The following is an 8345-nucleotide window of genomic DNA, read 5'->3' on the forward strand; positions in this document are numbered from 1 at the left end:
CCTTTCACTTTTCCTTTGAGCATTTTCACGCTACAGTTTGACAGAAATCATCATGTTCGGGCCCACATATTACTGCTCAAAATCACTTTAGAGCAAGTGTATGGTTCTTTCATTCCGCAATACTTTGTGTTAAGTGTTGGAGAGGGACACATATTTTAGGGTGTGGTTGCACAAATGCAAGAATGGGCAGAAAAAAAGAGAAAACATCCTGATTGACGTCAAAGTCAATCAAAAATAGGGTCAAATTTTTAAAAAAGTGAGAGCCGTACAAAATCAAAATTTTAGAATGAAGCATCTAGTCTTGGAAACCTAATTCAGGAAAACTGAAAACTTAACGAGTTCATTCATATATGTTCAGATAAATAAAGCAATGTGTTCTCTTTGCATTTTCGGTATTCTTCAATCTTTTGCAGGCAACAAAAAAAAACATTTATTATGTATAAAAATGTCCATAACATGAGAACTTCATGGAAGAAGCTGGAATTATTCAGGCACCATTAGTAGCTCAAAGCTTTAATTTAATTTAATTTAATTTAATTTAATTTAATTTAATTTAATTTAATTTAATTTAATTTAATTTAATTTAATTTAATTTAATTTAATTTAATTTAATTTAATTTTATTTTATTTTATTTTATTTTATTTTATTTTATTTTATTTCAAAGAAAAAAATAAAATAAAATCAATTTTTCTATCGAACACAACCGAAATAAATGTTTTTATAACAATTGTATTGACATGTTGTTTTTGGTCTAATAACCAATAACAACACTTTACTCAAGTACAGTAAAAACAAAAAATGATTTTTGGTATATAGTACAAAATCAAGATCATCTCAGGAACCATGGAAAGCCTTGTTGGTCGGATTTGGCCTGTGGGCCACGGGTTTGACAGAGGTGGCCTGCTGCACAGAATTCAGCAGAGTGAAAAGTTGGTTAACTGTTACATTATGCAAACCGAATGTTTTAGAATGTGGTTTCAGCAAAGCTCGTTTGCGTGGCCTCAGCACAAGACGGCTTGAAGGGGAACAGAAGACGAGCAGGTTTTGGGTGTGTCCCTGAAATGTCTTCATCTCAGCCCACTGATAATTATGCTCTCAAGTTTATATTTGGAGAAAGTTCTTTCGTTTGTGTGTTGGCAGCAAAGCAGCTGAGTGGTTACTATGCAGCCACACTGTGTGGAGGTCCAGGGTTCAATTCCAGCCCCTGCACCCTCCCTGTGTGGTGTTTGTATGTTCTCCTAGTGCTTATATGGGTTTCTTCCGGGAACTCAGGTTTCCACCCACATTTCAAAAACATGCATGTCAGGTTCATTGGTGGGTCCAAATTGTCCCTAGGTGTGAATGAGCGAGTGAGTTGTCTGTCTTTGCGTGCCCTGCGACTGTCTGGCAACCAGTTGAGGGTGTCCCCTGCCCACTGCTCGAAGATTGCTGGGATGGCTCCAGCACCACCCGCTACCCTAGTGAGGATAAGCGGTGCAGAAAATGGATGGATGTTTGGTTGTTTTCTGCTTTTTACACCAGTTTGAATTTAAAATTCCAAATAATTGTTTGCATTGCAAAACACCTTTAATATGTTAATATCCTTTTTAGTGTATGCTGCAGGGGAGTGTAAAAATCGTCCTTGGGCTGCAAAGGCCCCCAGGGCCATAGTTTGCATGCCACTTTACAGACACAAAACTGCTGCTGCTCAGATGATTGTTAGCGTTGTCAATTCTCTAAAGTCTTTCAGGATGCTGAATATATATGGATGTAATCTGTTTTCACTTTGCTATATCTGCCTTTCACCTCTGCTGGTTTCCTTACTACTTGAGTCAGTTGGGAGTCAAAAATGTGTGCGAATGGCCGAAGTTTTTTGGAGATTTTTACTGAATAGCACATATACACGCATAGGAGAGATGATCTCGGATTAGATACAGTGAGCTCGGACAAAATAAAGAAAAGCTTTCAAACGTGTGAGTGAGAATGAACATGATTGTTTTGTACCTTAGTTAGAGAGGGAGAGGAAGTAAAATTGGAGTTAAAGACCAAACGGTGATATATTTTTTTTTACTTCACCAATGTTGAAAGCAGCCCATGTGCAGACCAATAGGGGCGGAGTTCAAATTCAATCCATAGCACCAAAATGAAAAACAATAACACTCAAGTTGTATTAACCGGCTCCATGTAAAATGGAAGCGAGTCCTAAATGCGGCCACGGAATTTAAACTGCATTGGAGTAGGCACGTTCCAGGCCACTAATCCTGCAACAGTGTTGTACCTGTCCAGCAAGGTGACATTGATATGTCCCCCGGGATGTGGAGTCAATGGCCAGTCGAGGGGGGAGGGTGAGCTGGCAAGCCAAGAGAGGGCCAGGATGATACCTGAGCTTGGCTGAGTCTCTGCTCTGTGAGAAACAGTAGATAAATGGGAAAAATCAGGTACAAGTCCAGGAACAAAATGAAAAAATGTCTCCCTCACATTCAGCGTTTAATTATTTTTATTGTTAAGCCATACAAGGGTTTGTAGTTACCAGATGATGCACTCAGGTGCTCTGTAGAAGCCATCAACCAAATTGTGCAAAAATCTTGAATCGTTCAACACAAATTAAGTGATTGCGTAAAAAATACTAACATTAGTAAAATGTCTTTGGATGTGTACAAAAATGTGTTTTAGCGGGAATACTGATGAGTGTCAAATAATAAACAAAACTAACACTTTAGTTTTCTTGAAAAGTTAAGTGTGAGTCAAGTTAGGGGGAAAAACTACTGTACTATCGGCTAAATATTTTGCATTGTTGCTCATATTTTGAGAAGATCTACCTATTTTAGAATAGAATAGAATATGCCTTTATTGACATTGTTACAGCATGGGATATATTGTGACAACGAACTTGGACGACTTCAGTTCCACATTTTACAGTGAGGATAAGGAAACAAAGAGATAAAGGAACAAAGAAGATGTTTTAACTGTCTTTGTTGTAAATAGGCTTTGTTTCCTCCAGAGGGGGGGTGTATGAGGGGGGTGAGGGACAAACAGAGATGGGGGATCCAACTGGATGTTTGTTTTATTGAATAAAATAAGAAACTTTGTACTTGAAATAAGCAGAATCTATCACATAGATTCACAAAAATATGTAATTATAGACCTGTGTCAAACTTACTGTTTCTTTCTAAAGCACTTGAAAAAGTTGTGGCACAGTGGCTGAATGATTTCATATCCGAGAACAATCTTTTTGAATCTATGCAATCAAGATTCACGGCTAACCATTCTACTGAGGAAGCCCTGATTAAGGTAACCAATGATCTTCTACTGGCAATGGACTCCGGCGCTTCATCACTCTTGCTGCTGCTGGACCTTAGTGCTGCCTTAGACACTGTGGACCATAATGTCTTACTAGAACGGTTGGAAAAATGGATTAGTATGTCAGGAAATGTCCTCTTATGGTTCAGATCCTACCTTTCAGAAATAACGCACTGTGTTTAATATGGTGAAATGACATCTGAGCCCTTTAGTGTTACCTGTGGTGTTCTGCAGGGTTCAGTACTTGGCCCCCTTCTTTTCAGCATTTACATGCTTCCATTAGGTGATATTATTCGCAAGTATAATATCAGTTTCAATTGATGCGCGGATGACACTTAAGTATATCTTCCGATGGAGGAATCTCCCGCCTCGATTACTGTAATGCGCTACTCTCCAGTCTCCCGAAGTCTATAATCAAGGGCCTTCATCTGATACAAAATGCTGCAGCGAGGCTTTTAACTAAGACAAAAAAGTTTGATCACATGACCCAGATTTGAGCTAACCTGCATTGGCTCTATGTTAGCTTAAGAAGTGATTTTAAGGTTCTGTTGGTAGTATACAAAATCATGCATGGACTTGCTCCCTCATATCTTTCAGATTTCATTTCCCCCTATGTTCCGCTCCAGAGCCTTCGCTCTGAAAACGCTGGTTTACTAGTGAGCCCAAGAGCCAAGAAAAGAGTCGCAGGTTCTAGAGCGTTCTCCATTCGGGCCCCAGTGCTGTGGAATACTCTTCCCTTTGAGATTCGATCTGCAACCTCAGAGGAAATGTTTAAATCTATGCTGAAAACACACTTCTACTCTTAAGCATATGAATAACCTAGATTTTATATTGAAAATATGTGTATTATTTGCCCTCATGTAGGTTTTAGATGAGGGGATGGTGTCATAATAGTCTGTAGTTTGCAATTGTCTTTGATCTGTGCAGCCCTTGAGACTCTTTGTGATAAAGGGCTATACAAATGACTTGACTTGACTTGACATAGTGATCATTTTGCTTATATTAATAAATAAGTTCCTCCAAGACGGAAAAAAATACATAAAGTGAAAAAAACATCGATTGTACCATTTGTTACATAAGAAACTGTACACATTTTAAAACATAGTAAAACTATATAAAATGGCACACCTGGAAAATATTTCTTACCTTAATTTATGAGTGAGAAAAACAATCTACTATGCCATTTGAGAGGTAAAATTGACTTCTTTTAAGTTTATATTTTTCTAGTAAAACTAGATTAAATAACACACTGCAAAACTATTTTTTACCCTATTTTATGTATAATGGTTCTGATTTTAAGATTTGTGATACTATTTATTTATTTAGTAAACTAAGAAAATATATACTCAAATCATTTTGATCATAAAACATAAAAACATCTACTAAAATTAAAATGGGTTATTTAGAACATGCAAAACCATGTTAAAGTTATAAAATATTCTAGAATATTTTATTTTTGGTAAGATAAGTAAATATGTACTAAAACAAGCACAACAGCGGTTTTGCCTCATTAAGTTTTTATTTTCCTAATGTTGGTAGGAAGTATTCAGCTAGTCGTAGGTTTATGGACAATTTTAAAACTATTTAAGACCGAGAATATATTTTGCAATGCAGTGGGGAGCAATTGTGCAAAAAGAAATGCAAGTATTCGAGTACATAAGACTTTACACAGTATTCAAGTCAAGTCATGCTTATTTGTAACTCCCATAATCACAAGGAGTCTCAAAGGGCTGCACAGACCACAGATTATTACAAACTACATACTATTATTACACCATCCCCTGATCTAAAACCTACACAAGGCAAGGAAAACTCAAAAACCTCAATATGAGGAGAGTGAAGAAATCTTGAGGTCACCCCCCTTCCAGGATGACCAGGCTGCAACGGATGTTGCAATAACAAACAATACACAGATATTTTTCAACATGAAATATAGGTCATTCAAAAACTGTAGAATAGATGTGTGTTTGAATGTGGAGTCAAACAGGAGCAGATTACAAGTTCAGGGTTTAAGGTCCCTTGAACTTCTTCCTACTCCGTATCAATTTTTGAATATTTTGTTGGAAAAATGTTCAAGATTGGAATCACAGAGAAGATTACTTAGCAAATGTATAAGGATTTCGTCACATCCCCAAACAGCAGTGCCACACTTTCTGATCTGTATACACAACTGCTGTTAGTATCTGCATTAAAATAATTAAGTTGATTATTTATATTGGACTTTTGTTGTTTTTAGCGCTTGGCTGTGTCAAAGATTATAATGCGCCTTCATTAGTATTTTAAGGTTGGGTCACTTTCTGTTTTAAAAGCAGGAATGCCAGAGCTCGGATGCGTTATTTGGGTGTGGTTGACAGGTGACAAACACACATGCACACGCACACTATCGATAGCTAGCTGCAGGGTTCTTCTCTGTCTTACTTTTCAAGTATTTGGAACAAGGAAGAAAAGAAATAGACAATAATAAAAAGTTTGCATAAAAGTGACCCATATTTGTCTCCAAGCATTGACTTTTTTCAAACAACAAAGGTTGATTTGCTTTTCTTAGTGTTATGCATTGCAATTACGATGCCAACAAAATATTGTAGCTTGAGAAAGAATATGTTTACGGCTTAAAGAGACACTGTGTAATATTTGACCACTCGAGTCAAGTCACTCGGTTGTGTAGAGCAACTAAAGACATGTTCTGCAAGGACAAAGTAGATTACAAACTAGGAAGACACAATGTGACTGAAGAGCAACATTTTTATTCTCAGTTTTCTTCCCAGCCTTTGCAAAGGAAGGAAAGAAGGAGGAAGGAAGGAAGGAAGGAAGGAAGGAAGGAAGGAAGGAAGGAAGGAAGGAAGGAAGGAAGGAAGGAAGGAAGAAAGGAAGGAAGGAAGGAAGGAAGGAAGGAAGGAAGGAAGGAAGGAAGGAAGGAAGGAAGGAAGGAAGGAAGGAAGGAAGGAAGGAAGGAAGGAAGGAAGGGAGGAAGGAAGGAAGGAAGGAAGGAAGGAAGGAAGGAAGGAAGGAAGGAAGGGAGATCAGGGAAGAAAGAAAGAAAGAAAGAAAGAAAGAAGGAAAGAAGGAAAGAAAGACAGAAAGAAAGAAAGAAAGAAAGAAAGAAAGAAAGAAAGAAAGAAAGAAAGAAAGAAAGAAAGAAAGAAAGAAAGAAAGAAAGAAAGAAAGAAAGAAAGAAAGAAAGAAAGAAAGAAAGAAAGAAAGAAAGAAAGAAAGAAAGAAAGAAAGAAAGAAAGAAAGAAAGAATGAAAGAATGAAAGAAAGAGAAAGAAAGATGAAGTGGGGAAAGAACTAGAAAAGATGCTTGAAATTATCTTTGTTTTTATAATCCGTCTTGCTGTGAATAAAGAGGCACTGCGTTGTGTTTGCAAGGTTTAATAAAGAGAATTGCAATTATCAATAAGGGGAGCAACTGGCTGAGGTTGACAGCCTGCTGGTATGCCGTTCTAAAGTCAAGGTCAAACGATTTAAGGTCCAATTGCAGTTTCAGTGGGTCCATAAAATGTATGTCACTCGCCACCCTCCCGTGAATCTCTCTTTTACCCTTTGACCTCCTTGTGTCTCAGAAAAAAACACAAACAAATGCGAATTCTGACGTCTCTCGGTGCTTCGAACACCTCAAGGACACGCGCAGATTTTGTGATGGTTTGTCGCCCTCGTGCGGCTAAATAACGTTAATGTATCAAACCCAAGAGTGTCCATTGTTACTTCTTATCTGCTACAAAGAGTCAGAAAAAAACAGACAAAACAAACAGAATCTGTGTACAGGTTAAAAACGTGATTTTCTCCTAAAAAGAGAATGATTGTACTTGCAACATTGCTGCTGATCTAATTTTCGGTTGACAAGTTGCACAAAGGCGACATTGTTGCCTGCAGATTCCCGTTGCTGGTGCAATCACCCTTTGAACGCCCTCCAATCGCAGCGCTTAGTGCATGCGAGTAAGGGGCGGACTTAGCGCCCCCCACCATCCTTACATCACCCCAACCCCGTCCCCCTTCGAAATTTCTAAGACCTGCCGTCGGGTGATGGGAATTCCAGCTCTTTTTACAGAACCGGTGCTTTCAGCTCGGCACACGAAAAAGAGCCCCTATCGGCTCCCAAACGGCTCTTTTGATTTTTTTTCCCTTAATGTTACCAATTATAACATAACATTACGCACGAAATGGCTTTAAGAAGGGGTTGAATTAAAAAATGAAAAATACAACAACAAAAACTGAAGAAAAATACAAAAAGAAAATTAAATATATACAAAAGGAAAAAGGAGAGAAAAGAAGCGGTGTTTGAGTTTTTCCTTGCCCTCGTGTAGGTGTTAGATCAGGGGATGGTGTAATAATAGTCTGTTGTTTGCAATAATCTGTGATCTGTGCAGCCCTTTGAGACTCTTTGTGATTAAGGGCTATACAAAATAATAAAAAAAGATAGAGCATGAAAAAAACAAGTTAAAAGCTATGGTCAGGTAAACAAAGGAAGGAAAGACACTGGAAATAAATCAAATTGCTAGGAAAAAGAAACAATGGGATAAAAAAGTAAAATATAGGTGAAAAAAAGGAGGAAAAAAGGTAGAGATAGCAAGGGAGAGAGAAAGAAAGAAGGAAAAAAAAGAAAGAAAGAAAGAACATAAGGAAGAAAAAAAGAAATAACATAAGAAAGAAAGAAATAACATAAGAAAGAAAGAAAGAAAGAAAGAAAGAAAGAAAGAAAGAAAGAAAGAAAGAAAGAAAGAAAGAAAGAAAGAAAGAAAGAAAGAAAGAAAGAAAGAAAGAAGGAAAGAGAGAAGTAAAGTTATATGGAAAGAGAAAGGGAGAACAATTCTTCAGGAAAAAACAACGAAAAAAAATACTTGAGATAAAAAGAGATAAAGAGATGGATAAAGAAGGAGGGGAATCGAGAGAAATAGACAAAACAAAAAAAAGAGAGAATGGGGAATAAAGTGATAGAGGGAGGGAAAGGGTGAGTGTTTCATTGGAACCAGCTCCTTACTGATGGGGATCTGGAAGTCTCCATCACTTCAAAGAGTCGGCTTACACAGCTGTTTCAATCGCGAACGACACATCCCTAACCGCGTCC

Source organism: Urocampus carinirostris, chromosome 12, assembly GCF_059441175.1.
Source record: "Urocampus carinirostris isolate Australia breed hairy pipefish chromosome 12, RoL_Ucar_1.0, whole genome shotgun sequence".
NCBI lineage: Eukaryota > Metazoa > Chordata > Actinopteri > Syngnathiformes > Syngnathidae > Urocampus > Urocampus carinirostris.